The sequence below is a fragment of the Orcinus orca genome, chromosome 7, assembly GCF_937001465.1.
Source record: "Orcinus orca chromosome 7, mOrcOrc1.1, whole genome shotgun sequence".
Lineage (NCBI taxonomy): Eukaryota > Metazoa > Chordata > Mammalia > Artiodactyla > Delphinidae > Orcinus > Orcinus orca.
In genome coordinates, this window is record NC_064565.1 from 114,362,909 (window position 1) to 114,378,151 (window position 15,243).

Consider the following 15,243-nt stretch of genomic DNA (forward strand, 5'->3'; position numbering starts at 1 on the left):
CCATACGCAGTAGGGGAGAATGAGGGCATCGCTCAGAGAGAAGCAAAGCTGAGTGGGGGGAGCGTGGTGGAGGAGCAGAAGGGTTTCTTAAGTCAAGCACAAAAAATATTAACTGTAAAAAGAAGTGGGGGCTTCCCTGGTGGTGCAGTGGTTAAGAATCTGCCTGCCAATGCAGGGGACACGGGTTCGATCCCTGGTCCGGGAAGATCCCACATGTCGCGGAGCAACTAAGCCTGTGTGCCACAACTACTGAGACCGCGTGTCACAAATACTGAAGCCCACGTGCCTACAGCCCATGCTCCGCAACAAGAGAAGCCACCGCAGTGAGAAGCCCGCACACCACAAGGAAGAGTAGCCACCGCTTGCCGCAACTAGAGAAAGCCCGCGCGCAGCAACGAAGACCCAGTGCAGCCAAAAATAAATAAATAAATAAATTTATATAAAAAGAAAAGAAATGGATACATTTGACTACATTAAAAATTGAAAACTGTTCATTAAAAGACAACATGAAGTAAAGAAGTAAAGAAAGACATTTGTAACTAAAACAAAAGAATATAGTCTTTTGAATACACAATAATATAGATTAATAACACATATATATTCCAGGTCAATATGAATCCATCCATAAAATTAAGACAGACAACACAATAGAAAAATGGGGCGAAGGTTGGAACACACCCCTCTCAGCAGTGGAACTCTGGCCAGTAAACATTAATAGTCAGGGAAATACAAATTAAAACCACAACAAGATACCATTTTGTACCATCTGATTGGTAAAAATTTTAAAGTCTGGTAATAATACCAAGGGTTGGTAAGGCTATGAAGCAACTGGAATTTACTGACAAGAATGTAAACTAGTTCAACCACTTTGGGAAACACTTGGGCGTTATCTACACACTTTTAACCAACCACTTTACTCCTACCTAAGGAGTCTATACCCCAGAGAAGTTCACATGCCCTAGAGAAGCCTAGGAACAGGTGCACCCAGGAACACAGATGAGCATGTCAGTAACAGCCCTGAAATAGAATCACACTGCAGTAGTCCGCAAAGGCTGTTGTAACAGTGGAACACAGACTGGGTGGCCTAAACCACAGAAGTTTATTTCCTCCCAGTTCTGGAGGCTGGAAGTATGAGAACAAGGTGTCGGCAGAGTCTGTTTCTTCTGAGGGCTCTCACCCTGGCTTGTAGAAGGTGTCTCTCCCCTCTGTCTCCATAAGGTCTTCCCTGTGTGTCTGTGTCCTAATCTCCTCCTATAAGGACCAAGTCGTACGGGGTTAGGTCCCACCCCCATGACCTCATTTTCACATAGTTACCTTCTCAAAGTCCTTATCTCCAAATATCAGAGGTGCTGGGGGTTAGGAATTCAACCAATGAGTTTTGTGGGGAGACACAATTCATCTCATAACACAAACCTAATAATGTCAGTCAACAGGAGAATGGATAGATTGTGGCCTGTTCCTACAGTGGAATCGATTGCAGTGCGAACAGCTAAACTATATGTAATGGAAACCATGGCTGAATCTTAACAAAAGCAGCATTGAGTCTCGGAAGCTGAGTTGGGCCCCTAGATGGACCACGTAGTCTTCTCCTCAAGGAAGGGCCTGGGGTCTCAGCTGCTGGAGTTGCTTCTAGCAGGTGCCTTCAGCCCTCAGCTCCTCCAGGAACTGCTTCAGTTACAGAGGCTGCCTCAGCCGAGGTCGCACCCAACCAGGACGGCCCACACCCACGACGATCACTGCGGCCATCTTGGCCCAGCTCCGGGCAACTCTGAAGGACCCCGCATGTCAGCCAAGGCTGTCATTGGACCTGAATTGCAGCTCAGTCCTCTGCCCACTCTTGCTTCTGTCCCCCACCTTTCCTTGCACAGGTGTTAGTCCCCAGGGCAGTCTTTAATAAATATCGGGTGCTCTAACTTCCATCTCAGCATCTGTTTCCTGAGGAACCCCACTTGGGACAGCTGGTTCCAGGAGTGGTCCTAGAAAGGAGGTTGTATTCGTTTCCTGGGGCTGCCGTAACAAATTACTATGGACTGGGTGGATTAAAACAACAGATATGCATTCTCTCGCAGCTCTGGGAGCCAGAAGTCTAAAACCAAGGTGTTGGCAGGGTTGGCTCCCAGGGAGCATCTGGTGGCTTCTGGTGGTCCTTGATGTCCATGGCTTGTAGATGCCTCACTCTAATCTTTGACTCCGTCTTCACATCAACTTCTCTGTGCCTTCTCTCCTTCTCTCTCCCTTTTTTATTTTTTGGCCACACCGTGCGCCTCGTGGGATCTTAGTTCCCCCACCAGGGATCGAACCCGGGCCCCCTGCAGTAGAAGTGCAGAGTCCTAACCACTGGACCACTAGGGAATTCCCCTCTTTTTTTAATAAATACACTTGTCATCGGATTTAGGGTCCACCCTAATCTAGGAGGATCTCGTCTTGAGATTTTTAACTTAACTACATTTTCAAACACCGTTTTTCCAAATACAGGTACAGTCCGAGGTTCCAGGACACATAGAGTTTTGTGGGGCCACAGTTCAACCCGCTACACAGGTGATAAGGTGGGGTTTTGAACCCTGTCCTGATGGAATCCGGGCACAAAGTGGAGCTCTAATTGCTGCCACTTTCTCTGGCAGAGTGTTGGAAGGGAATGCATTAACTGGTACAGCGTTTCAGGTAGTTGGGAAATACGGGTGAAGTAGCAGCTGTAGGAACAATGGGATCGGGTGGCTGTACTCAGCTGGACACAGACAACAAAGAGCTGAGAGCATAGAAAGAGGCTCATCTCCTGCAGGAGGGCCGAGGCCCAGGTCCAGGACTGAACGCTCAGCGTGGCCGAGCTCCAGAGAAGGCAAAATCGCCGAGCAAGACAGGTCTGCTGTGCCAGGTTAGGGTCCTGGTTGGAAAAGAACAGGACCCCAACACACAGGATGGGGACAGCCAGGCTGGTGTCTCCAGCAACCTGGAACTCCCAGACCCTTCAGAAATAGCCCACTTCTCCTTATAAGAGTTAGCACACCCCCCTTTTACTCAGAGCCTATGCAGAGGTGTCATCCTGTCCAGGCAACACATGCTCTCCTAGCGTCTGCTTCCCTCCGCTCCCTCCACCCGTTGCCTATAACTAGAGCTAAGTCAAAACAGAGCCCAGTGGGGTCGCCCTGGTGCTGCTAGAGAGCTGCAACACCAAGGCAGCACGTTCTAGAAGGAGCTAGGAAACCTGCAGATGTGGTGAGGATGAAATAACCGGGGTATAACTGTTTATGTGGAGAACAAGAAAAGGATGCCTCTTAATATCATTATAATTCAATATTAATAAAAGCCGTCCAGTGTATTAGGTGTAAAAAAGAAAAGAGTTTGAACATCAGGAAAGAAAAGACAGATGATTTACAGATGATATGATTGTCTATCGGGAAAATTTAAGAGAGTAAATCCATTGGGAAACATGCAATCAATACTAAAAAAATTTTTTTTTTTTTTTTTTGCAGTACGCGGGCCTCTCACTGTTGTGGCCTCTCCCGTTGTGGAGCACAGGTTCCGGACGCGCAGGCTCAGCGGCCATGGCTCATGGGCCCAGCCACTCCGCGGCATGTGGGATCTTCCCGGACCGGGGCACGAACCCGTGTCCCCTGCATCGGCAGGCGGACTCTCAACCACTGCGCCACCAGGGAAGCCCAGTGGGTTATTTTTTTTTACCAACTATGTAAATTTGAAATGAAATCACAATTTAGAATGTTTGTAAGGGGAATCTAATGTGTGAATCATTCGGAAGAAAAGAATTCAAATCTTGAGATTTGAAACTGATGAGGCATTTCTGAGCTTGTCAACAAGGAACAGGTTCCCCTAGGTATGCCCAGGGTTGGCTGGTTTGCCTGTTTTTTGTGAGGTTCATGAATTAATCAGCACAAACCTGACTGCCCTGAGAACACAAGAATGCCCTGAGCATGCCAGGATGCAGAAAGCATCATCTGCACCCCCTTGGAAGTCACAAGACGGGGGGAACCTGACAAATGAAGTGGCAGTTATGGCCTTGTGATGTAGGATGCGGAGGAACAAAGGGCAGGAAGTGGATGGTGCCACCTGAGAAAGGTTCTTGAAATAGGAAGTGCTTGACTTGGACCTTCAAGGCTGAGCGTAGAAGATGGGAGAGAAAACATCCGGGTGCCAGAGCAAGGCAACAGGCAAGGCATGGAGGAGAGAAGGCACATGAGGCGGTGGGGCACTGATGGTCGCTCAGCCTGCTGGGAGCATGAGATCAGAGGCAGGTGTGAAAGAGGAGAGATGCACTGGCCAGCTCCCTGGTATGCAAATAACAGCCAGGAGGCTGAAGGCAACTAGTCTGAACTAGTCTGAGGCAACTGAGCTCATCCTGAAGTTAAAGCACTCTTCCCTAACGTCGCCAATGCTACTGCTTCTATCTTGGAGCCATCTTCACCATTTTTTCCTAATTCTTCTTCCCTGACACTCAGGAAGTTTCTGTTCTGTATAGAGCAGGCACCTTTGTTATCATTAGAGAGCCAAGATCTGGAAACAGCACAGAAGTAAAAAGGAAAGAGAATAAAATATCATCAGCTGGACTTGAATTTTGAATTCGTGTTGCCTAGGGGGTTGACCAGATGTCATGAAGAAATCAAGAAAAGCTCTGATCTTATAATTGTGTGTGTGGCCACAACACCCAATGAGTCACTTAATCAGGAACATATCCACGCTAGGACAATTCCTAAGAGGCCCATTGTGTCGGACCACCAAGGATATTCTTCTTAAGTATAGCATCATCTCTGTAATCAGAGAAGCTAATGGGGAAAAAAAGTTGTAAAAATTCTCACCGTCACTTTAGGAGTGGGGGGCAGAGGAAGTAACTTCATTGCAAGGACCAGGGGAGTCTTGATCCCAACAGCGTATTCTTCCTTTCCATGTCAGTCGTAGGAAAAGAAACCCTTGAAGTGGAATCTATAATCTGTCCTTTTAAAGAACACATTAAAGCAGCCAGTCCTAAGTGGTTTCAAACACACAGCATCACAGGACTCGATAAATAATTGATTTAAATTAATGGCCAATGAAAGAAACATATCCGCACTGATCTATAATTACTGGAAGCAACCTCATATATTTTTCATAAAAGTGTCTTTTCATTGCAGTTTTTTTTTCTCTAAAATTCCATGTATTTAGAGTTTAAATTGCTTTCAATAACTGCTTTCAACTGCTTTCAGTGGTGGAGCTTCTCTGTCAATACGGACATCAGAGAAGCCTGTGATTTGGGTGTTCCTTTCTCACCTTCTGATTCTGCCTGACTGTCTGACCTGGAATGGCGACAGCAAAGAGGGAGCTTGGGATGGCTGGGAACACCTGCGGGCACACTTCAGCTGCTGGGTGTTCTGAGTATGGCTCCCCCAGAGCCTCAGGGGGAATGTCATTGCTTCAGAAGTTTGTAGGAGCAGAAGCCAGGTCCACGGTTGGCATGAGAGCAAGTTTACAGCCCAGCCAACTGAGGGTTCCATTGGATCCGGTGTAGACATATGATTCCACAATGAAATGAACCTTTTAGGCAGTGATTGAAATTTCAGCTAGGGTTCTGAATTAACTTTGCCAAAACAATCATTCGGACAAAACAATAACAACAAAGACCCAGTTCTGATCTGGAAACCGACTTTTTGTTATTAAGAGCATGGTTTCTGGAGTCGGACCGACTGGCTCGATTCCTGGCTCTGACACTTGCTAGCTAAACTTGGGCAAGGTACTTCATAGTTTTGAGCCTCAATTTCCTCATCTGTGAAATGGAATAATAATACCAATTCCAAAGGGTGATGTTGAGGATTAAATGAACGGAAATATCTAAAGCTTTTGGTATAATGGCTAAAAGTTATCATTTGAAAATCAGTGAAGACCATCGAAATTGGTAATGAGAAAGGATCTATTCCCAAAGTGTGCACGTGCCCACAGATCCAGATGTATCATATGAGGAGAGCAATAAAAGTCCAAAGGCCTCGGAAAGCTTGGCAAATCATGAAAGGATGAGAGTTTTAATAATCACACTTACCAATGAAGAACCAGTTCATATAGATTTTTCTTTTGATGTGCTTTTAAATATACAAATTCTGGGCTTCCCTGGTGGCGCAGTGGTTGAGAGTCCGCCTGCCGATGCAGGGGACGCGGATTCGTGCCCCGGTCCGGGAAGATCCCACATGCCGCAGAGCGGCTGGGCCCGTGAGCCATGGCCGCTGAGCCTGCGTCCGGAGCCTGTGCTCTGCAACGGGAGAGGCCACAACAGTGAGAGGCCAGCGTACTGAAAAAAAAAAAAAAAAAAAAAAAATATATATATATATATATACAAATTTCAAATTTTCTGTTAAATATTACACATTGGAAAGTCCTATTTCCTATCATTAAAAATGATTCCCTACCAGTGCAGCCATGTGCTAGGCAACATCCAATAATTATAACCCACGCCTGAGGATTTGGCTAATGGTCAAACAAACAAGAATTCCAGAAAACAAGGGTTTGGGGTATAAACTCACTTTTCTTCCTTCTTTTCTTTCTTCTTCCACCACCTCTTCCTCCTCTTCCTCCCTCCACCCCCTCATGTTTCTTCTTTTGCTCCTGATTGGCCTGGGAAATTGAACCTTTTGTAGCTTAGCATGAAAAAGGGAATTTTTCTTATCTTGATTTTGCCATGAAGCATTAAATGTCATACTGAGGCCACTGAGATAAAGATCAAAGTAAATAAGACGCTTCGTTTGCTTTATAGCTTCTGGTAGAAACTGGCTTATTGTTCGCAGACCTCATTTTCTTCTCTTCGTGGTCACACAGCTAGACCATACCTCCCAGCCTCTCTTCAAGGTAGGTGTGTCCACAAGGCTGTGTTCTGGCCGGTGCAATGTCGTTAGAAGTGATATTTGTCACTTCTAGGCACAGCCTCGTGATTTCCCACTTTCCTTCTTGTCTGCTGGATTGACAGGTGACCTTACAGAGGACTCCAAGGGGGTGCAGAGCCACAGAATGGAAGAGACCGGTCCTTGAACACCGTGTGGCTAGCTGCCTCTTGAAGACCAACATTCAACTTGAACGTGAGTAAAAAATAGACATTTTTTGGCATGAATCCTCAGAGAGAGGGTTTGTTTGTCACAGCAGTTAGCCTGCCCTGACTGTTCCAGAAATAGCCACTAGGCACTTTTGCACACACACACACACACACACACACACACACACACACACACACACACACACACACACACACACACACACATCCCCATTTTATCCTCCCTGTAGCCTGCTGAGGGATAGAGGTTTCCCTGAGGCCCATGCTTGATGTTTGATTCAGCTGGAACTAATCCCCATAGACTCTTCGATTAAGAAGGTACCTTTCGGGCTTCCCTGGTGGCGCAGTGGTTGAGAGTCCGCTTGCCGACGGAAGGGACACGGGTTCGTGCCCCCCGTCCGCGAAGATCCCACATGCCGCAGAGCGGCTGGGCCCGTGAGCCATGGCCGCTGAGCCTGCGCGTCCGGAGCCTGTGCTCCGCAACGGGAGAGGCCACAACAGTGTAGAGGTCCGCGTACCACAAAAGAAAAAAAAAAAGAAGGTACCTTTCATTTGTTGATTGGTAGATTGACGAGTATAACTCAGCAAGCATTTTGCATGGCCCTCTTTATATGAGGCACAGTGCTAAGTATTGGGAACATAAAAGAAATTGGCCCTCAAAATTTATTTAGTTCTGCTACACTGAATTCTTGAATTCCATGTAAAGTAGTGTCCAAAATCAACCATCTGCCAGGCCCAGGCAGTGATATCAGGCTGAGCAGAAAGTAGGAGGATCTATAGGAAATCGGCGTGTGGAGGCGTCAGACAATGGTGTTCAAATAAAGAATCTTAAAACACTGTGCCGCCCTAACAAAGTGTACATGTGGATGGTGTTCGGCCCACCAGCTCCCATCTGTGACCCCCGCTCTACACCATCCCCAGGGATGGCCTTGTGATGGGGGCTCAAGACGACCAGTGAGTTGTATTTGCTGATAACAGTAATTGCTTAGGGTAGACTCATGACCTCCGTCAGGCCAATCCGAAACCTGAAGGTCCACTTCTGAGACTTCTGTTCGTGTGGTCTGGGAAGTGGACACTCTTTCCCCCATCTTCCTTGCTCATGAGATGATGTGAGACCGAGCTTCTCAGGCCATCCTGCAATCGTGAGTGGAAAAACATGTCTGAGAACAAAGCCCAGAGACGGAAGGCTGGACCCAAGAAATACAGAGACAGAGGCCAGGTCCCAGTGATGTCATCTGAGCTCCTGACCAAACTGCTCCTTAAGGCGATACGACCCTGTTACTTTTAGTTTTCTCAGCTAATAAATCCCCTATCAAGCTATCTTGTATTGGGGTGGGCTTTCATTTATCTGCAGCAGAAATTCAAACTGATACACAGATCTCTTTCAAAGGAGATCTGGTGAATAAAAGTTTTCCAAGTCTTTACTATAATAGATATGCCACAGAAGGTAGAGCGAGATCTAGCAACTTCCAAGTCTGAGTATCAGCGGTTGGGTTCAGTGATTATACTGGAATTACCAAGAATCCTGATCCATTGGTGAAAGAGAAAGTATAAAAGAAGGATTAGGAAAGAGAGAGACAGAGAGACAGAGAGACAGATAGAGATAGAGACAGACACAGAGAGGAGGAAATCTCCTTCAAGGAAAAAGAATGCTGTGAAGATTCTGTGAAGAATGCTGTGAAGAAAAGTACTCATGCATTCCATTCCATTCTGCAGCACGAATAGGATGGGGCCTGTTGTTTGGCCAACTTTGATGACTTTCTGTTACTTGAACCTAGAAATAGAGTTGTTTGTAGGCAAGAGTCTCCTGGTAAAGGAGACTTCTTACCTTCCAAGGTAGGAAAGGGCCTCAGGTTCTACAGGTGGTGGAAGCATAGGCAGAAAGCCTGGGTTTGCTCTCAGTTTCATATCACAGTGTGCAGCCTGGCCATCCGAAGCGGTCCTGGTCGTATGCAGATGACTGAATCAATCAATCAGTCAATCAATCAACCAACATGTCTTGGGCACCGACTGTGCCAGGAAGCATGGGAGGCACAGGGGTTATGTTGTCACCCTCTCTAAGGCCTAAGGTTGTTTGCACCTGAGAAACCACATCACACAGGAACTAATTTTCCATTTGTTTGGGGTTCATGGGAAAATACACAAGAAAACTTCAAATGTATTTGAGCCTGGATTATTGATCCTATTCCAGGATTAGGAAAAAGTTAGTCGGGGGCCAGGAAAGTTCAAAACACACACCAGTGCACCTACGGTTCCCAGAACTCCATGTTTATGTGCGTTCAGTCTTGCTTGTTGTCAGAGCTGTGACTTTTTGGGTAAAGGCTGAAGGGGTATCCACTGGAGCTGATCCTCAACCCGCAGTCTCCAATTGATCAAAGATGATATATTCAAAAGAAAGTACAAGGCTTTCTTCTACTGTGTTTTGTGGCTCTAGCCTTCTCCGTCCCGAGGGTCCTGGGTATGGATTTAGGTAGCACTGGGCCCCTCCTCGCGTCCCTTGATGCTCGCTGGGAGAGCTGCCTGCTGTGGCTTCAGCTAAGCCTGGTTTAGCATCACTGCGAGCCGGGTGCTTTATTACCTGAACTTGGGCAACAGCAGGACAACCCCAGGGAACAAAGAGAAACCAGGCGCAAATAGATGCCTCTCCACACATGGAAAATCGACTTCTGAGCCGCATCCAGGCCGGGAGGTATTCCTGCTTTGCCCACCGCTGAGAGCGCTGATGGGCAGAGCAGGGCTGGGGGTTCCAGAGAAAGCACCAAAGCTGGCGCTCAGCCCTCAGTTTCTGACCCATTCACTGGCATCTTTTGACAAAGTCATACTGTTGCCAACAAAACATAACCATGTTGCCTGGACTTCTACCACATTTTCTGTCTTTGTTATCATAATTAATGTAATAAAGACCAATAAAAGTAATAATAGCAGAGTCAATCCATAAAAAGTACTGTGGAAATGTTCTTAATTGGTTTCCGCTTAGGTGAGTCACCAGATGTGAGCTGGTGCTGTTAATCTGCTTCGTAAAATCTGCCGGGTTTGGCCCAGGTCATAGCAAATCCTTGCTGCTCCTAAGTCACTTTTTAGAAGGACCTTGAACCTCTCCTTTCACCACTAAAGGAAGCTGATGAAACCAGCCTTGGACGTGTTTCTTCCCGAATACTGTTTCTGCCAGTTTTACTTGATGTTATAATGATGTAACTTAATTAAATACTCCATACATAGATGAGAAATAAATGTGAGAATTAAGAGTCGCTCTTTCTATGGAACTATATTTGTTTTCAATTGCTGCTGTGACAACTTACCACAAACTTCATGGCTTAAAACCACATAAATTTCATGTATGACGATTCTGTACCGTAGAAGTCCAACACGGGTCCCACGGGGCTAGCATCAGGATGTCGGCCAGGGTGTGTTCCTCTCTGGAGGTTCTAAGGGAGAATTGTTTCCTAGATTTTTCCAGCATTGAGAGGCTGCCCACATTTCTTGACTCGTGGTCCCTTCCTTGTAGCATCTCTCTGCCTGTTTCCATCATCACATCTCTTTCTCTGACACTGACTCTCCTTAAGAGGACCCTTGTGATTACATTGGCCCCCTGGGATAATCCAGGAAAATCTTCCTACTTTAAGGTCAGCTGACTAGCAACCTTAATTCCTCCTTGCCACGTGATCTAACGTATTCATAAGTTCTGGGCATTAGGACGTGGACATCTTTGGGGGTCGTGATTCTATTTACCATAGCATTTTAAATTGAATGCATCTCAAGTGTCTTTAAATTTTTGCTGCTCTTCAAAGAAACCATATCCTACTACTAGCTCTGATGGTGTTTGCAAGAGGGTTTCTACTGAAATTGCAAGGAGCACAGTGGTAGTGAATTAGAAGTAATTGCGTGTAACTCCGCAAGCACGGCCTGTACAACTTGGTTGATTCCTCCTCTTTCTTATATCCTACCTTCCAGAACTTCTAAGATTATAAAACCCATCCCTCCTCTTCATCACCTCTGTCAATCTCATCTCTTGTTGGGACCAAATTGCTTCTTTGTTTTCATTCTTCGCTTGACCACTGGGGAGACTCAAGGATGACCTTTGTAAAACACAATTCTGGAGATGACCCTGGGATAAAGCTCTTCAGTGCCTGCGTGCTCGCAAGATAAATTCCAAACTTGTCTTCCAGGCTCACAAAAGGCCTGTTCAACCTCCTCTCCCTCAACCCAACTACCACCTTTAAACTCCAGCCACACCCATCTGTTTGTTGATGGGCATCCCGTGTTTGGTTCCTGCTCCTGTAGGAATGTGATGGAGAGGCAGTTCTTCTCATCCCCCTGGGCTATGTTGCTGCCCCTTTGGGTATCTCAGTTATCCATTTCTGCATCTTTGACCTCGGCCATGCTGCGATGCTTATAAGCAGGTACCAGGTTGTACTAGCCTAGGTGACCTCGGTGCTCAGCGTTAAGCCAGTATGGGGTTGGTGCTCAGTTATTGTCAAGCTGATGAATGAATCAAACGATGACTAAAGAAATAAATTAGTGAGTAAAGAGAGAGGGGAGAGAGGGTAAATATGGGAGGGTGTGTCTGTGCTCAGGCACCAGGGTAGACTTGCCATTGAACCACAGAGAGTTCTACTCGGTGGCAGCCACGTGAGAACTGCAGAACATACAACACAATGTCAAGACCTCCCGTTAAGGTTTGAGGTGCAGCAATGACTGGACACAAACTTGGGCAGCAGAGTAACAATCCCAGGGAACAAAGAGGGACCTCGCACAAAAGGAGCATTTCTGCACATGAAAAATTGACTTCTGTGAGTTACGTTGTTCGTTCGGCTTTTATCGAGTCCTACCACGTGCTAGGCTCTGCTCCAGGCCCTGGGGAAACCCTTGTGAAAAAGACAAGGCTGCTGCCTCCCTGGTGAAACTGAATAAAGGCTGGAGGGAGAGAGAGGTGATCAATAACACACAGCAGCACAATCTAATAGCAAGTGGCGATCAATGTAGTGATGGAGAACAAGACAGGGCGATAGGACACAGAGTGATTGGTGTTGGGGCTCAGGGAGGGCTTCTCAGACTAGGGAGTGGTTGAACAGAGACCTGGAAGAGAATGCTATTAGGAATATAATGATGATGACGAGCATTTCTGTATGCTTACTGGGTGCCAAGTAGTATCTTGAGTGTGTGACATGTATTAACTAATAAAGTCCTCACAGAATATCTATGAGGATGGTATAATTATCATCTCCATTTTACAAATGAGAAAACTGGGCACAGAGAAGTCAAGTAACTTGGCCAAGGTCACACAGCCAGTAGTGAGTGGTGGTCTGACTCTCCAGAGTGCAAGCTCACAACTGAGTTGCTATTAATGATGCTAATAATAATAACCACAGTGAACATTGCTTGAGAAAGGCACTGCTCTGAGTGCTTCACTTGGGTTAACAAGAACCCTGCGTAGATACTATGATTATCTTCACCATTTTCTAGGTGAAGAAACAGGTACAGAGAGGCTAAGAAACCTGCCCGAGGTCACACAGGTGCAAGAGTGGCGGCAGTGCCCTTCGGGAGCCTGAGCTCTTAACCTCCACCCCATGCATCCTCGAATTCCACATGCTGGAAGATCTGGGGAAGAGGGTTCTAGATGTGGCAGATGGAAAACACCAAGAGCCTGAGGGAGACAAGAAGGAGGAGGCTGGGAGCTGAGGCCGGCGGTTGCCCCAGGCCATCGCAGGGGCGTGGGTTTTATCCTGATTACAACAGGAGGCCACCTGAAGGGTGTAAAGCGGGGACAGATGCGATCTGACAAGGGCTTTGATGAGATGGCTTTGGAAGAGAGGTGGACAATGGATCCTGGGAGCAGAGAGGGAAGCAGATCAGCTTCCAGGAGAGAGATGGCGGAGCCTAGGATGCAGAAAGTAGCAGCAGGGATCAGAGAGGTGGCTGGGTTTGGGGTTCACAGGATTGGAATTAGAGGCAGCGCCGACAGGAATTACGGGTGGACTGGGTCACGGCGGGGGGAAGAGAAGATCCGGGACTGACTCCAGGGTGAACACCAGGGTGGAGGACAACTCCAGGGGACCATGAGCTCTCTGGGGAAGGCAGAGGTTAAGGGTTTGGTGGGAGTGGGTGGCTATGACTCAGACACTATGGCGGGGCCTCTGCTAAGTCTGCAGAACATACAACACAATGTCAAGACATCAAAGGACATCAAGGAGACATCAAGGACAACCCTTGGAAATTCCTGAAAACATAACTTGTCCCACAGAAATATGGCTGGGACAGTCTTGACCTTTCTCTGCATTTGATTAGGGCCAACCTGCCTCTCTGTGCCTCTGCGCTGAGTAACTCTGAGGGCGTGTGTGTGTGTACGTGTAGGTATGTGTTTGTATGTGTGCACGTATCTACGTGTGTGTAGGTATGTGTGAGTGTGTACACCTGCACGGGTGCCTGTAGGAGAAAAGTCAGACAGAAGAACTCTGGAAACACACAGCCTGGATTCCAAAGCTAGCTCCAGCACTTGCTGGTTACGTAACTCTTTATTGGGCGAATGGTCCAGTACTTTCCTACCTGAGATGTCATTGTTACAGAATGGATAAAAGGAGAAAAGCTTAACAGAAATCCTGTCCTTGGTCGTTGGATGGACTGCCTCGTGGCAACTGGCCAGAATCCCACATCAGACACCGGTTTCTTCTGCCCAATTCTTACTGACTGAATTTCTCATGTTCAGTCTTTTCCTTCAGCGTGTTTGAATTTGCAGCCCCTAGCCCGGATCCTGGCGCCCAGCCAATCCTGGTTTGATGGATGTGGGGCTTCTAGGGGTCAGCAAACTGTGGTGCTCACTCTGACCTTGGAAACATGTCTTTCCCATCAGGTTACTTTTGGGACAAATATTCAGTTCTCATTTGGGGTCGCTTGGCTACTTTTGTTTCTGACATTTGAACCCTTTTCCACTCAGGGACCACTCTGTGTGATGGTAATACTTATAATAATCCTAATTGTCCACTGTTCTCATGTTTTTTCTTTCCATTACATTTCATCACCCGTGGCCATCATGCTTTTAAGTAACCATCAATCATCCTTTCTGTCTTGGGATGGGTTTCTCATCCCCCAAAGCAGAAAGAAGACAGAGCAGTTCTGTTAATCCAGGTGGGCCTGGAATGTGTTTTTATTCTTATGACCATATAATAGTGGTCAGAAATCACTCAGAACTTATTTTGTCTCCTCAAGCAAAGTTTCGGTAATTTGGGTAAAAGGAAAGAGATGGCTTCTTATTGTTCAAGAGCTCTAAAATGGGATCGAGCAGGGTCATATGGGCCAAATGGACCACTGTGTGAATTTTCAATATACAAGGTAGTTTCATTTCCTCTCGTACGCAGGAGCTGAAGCACACTTGGGCTGGAATCAGGGCGAAAACGTTTCCTCAAAAGACACCCTTCCATCTCACCATCCCATTTGCTTTATCTATTCGAATTGCAGATTTTAAAAGGCAGTTTCCTCCGTAGCTCTTTGAAATGATCTACGTTAAGTCTCATAATCCTGTTTCTAATTCCTGTACGTCACCATCGTTGACGAGCTTGTCCGATAGTCATGGAGTGCTTATGCACTACTGTCAGAGAGCACACCGTCCTGCGTAAGGAGCTTAACCCTCTCAGCACACTCTATACTCACTGATTCTTTACCCTGCATCATGGCACCTGAGCTGAGAGCTTTACAGGTGGTGCTAGAGGCGAGGACACTAGGTCAGGGAGGTCAGGGACCTTGCCCGAGTTTGCCCTGGAGCCTGAGCTTTAAGCCAGACTCATCTTCCAGAGGTGGAGTGCTTGGTGGCTACAGTATTCTGCCTTACTCTGAGAGATTTCTTATAAAAGCATAAGGAAAATTGTCGTTGTTTACATTTATGTTGGTGAATATCAAATACTTGATCTCTGGGTCTGAGTTATTCTTGGTCCTTTTCACTTTGGTACCTCTATCGTCTCTCTCTCTCTCTCTCTCTCTCTCCCCCATCTCTATCTCTATCTCTCATCTCTATATCTCATCTCTATCTCCGTCTCCATCTCTGTCTCTCTCTACTTTCATCCTCATCCCCATTCCCATCTCCATCATCTTCATCCCTGTCTCCTTCCCCATCATCTCCATCTCCATCTCTTTACCTGTCTCTATCTCTATTTTTATCTCCATTTTTATTTTGTCTATAAAAACTACTGTTCAGGACTTCCCTGGTGGCGCAGTGGTTGGGAGTCCGCCTGCTG

The 15,243-nt window shown here is 46.6% G+C and overlaps 1 non-coding gene across 1 annotated transcript; it reads right to left on the minus strand.

Moving 5' to 3' along the window:
- Nucleotides 1-2,279: 2,279 nt before the first annotated feature.
- Nucleotides 2,280-2,352, minus strand: TRNAR-UCU (transfer RNA arginine (anticodon UCU)). The gene has a single exon. It is a non-coding gene; the product is annotated as a tRNA-Arg (tRNA).
- Between the last annotated feature and the right edge of the window lie 12,891 nt (nt 2,353-15,243).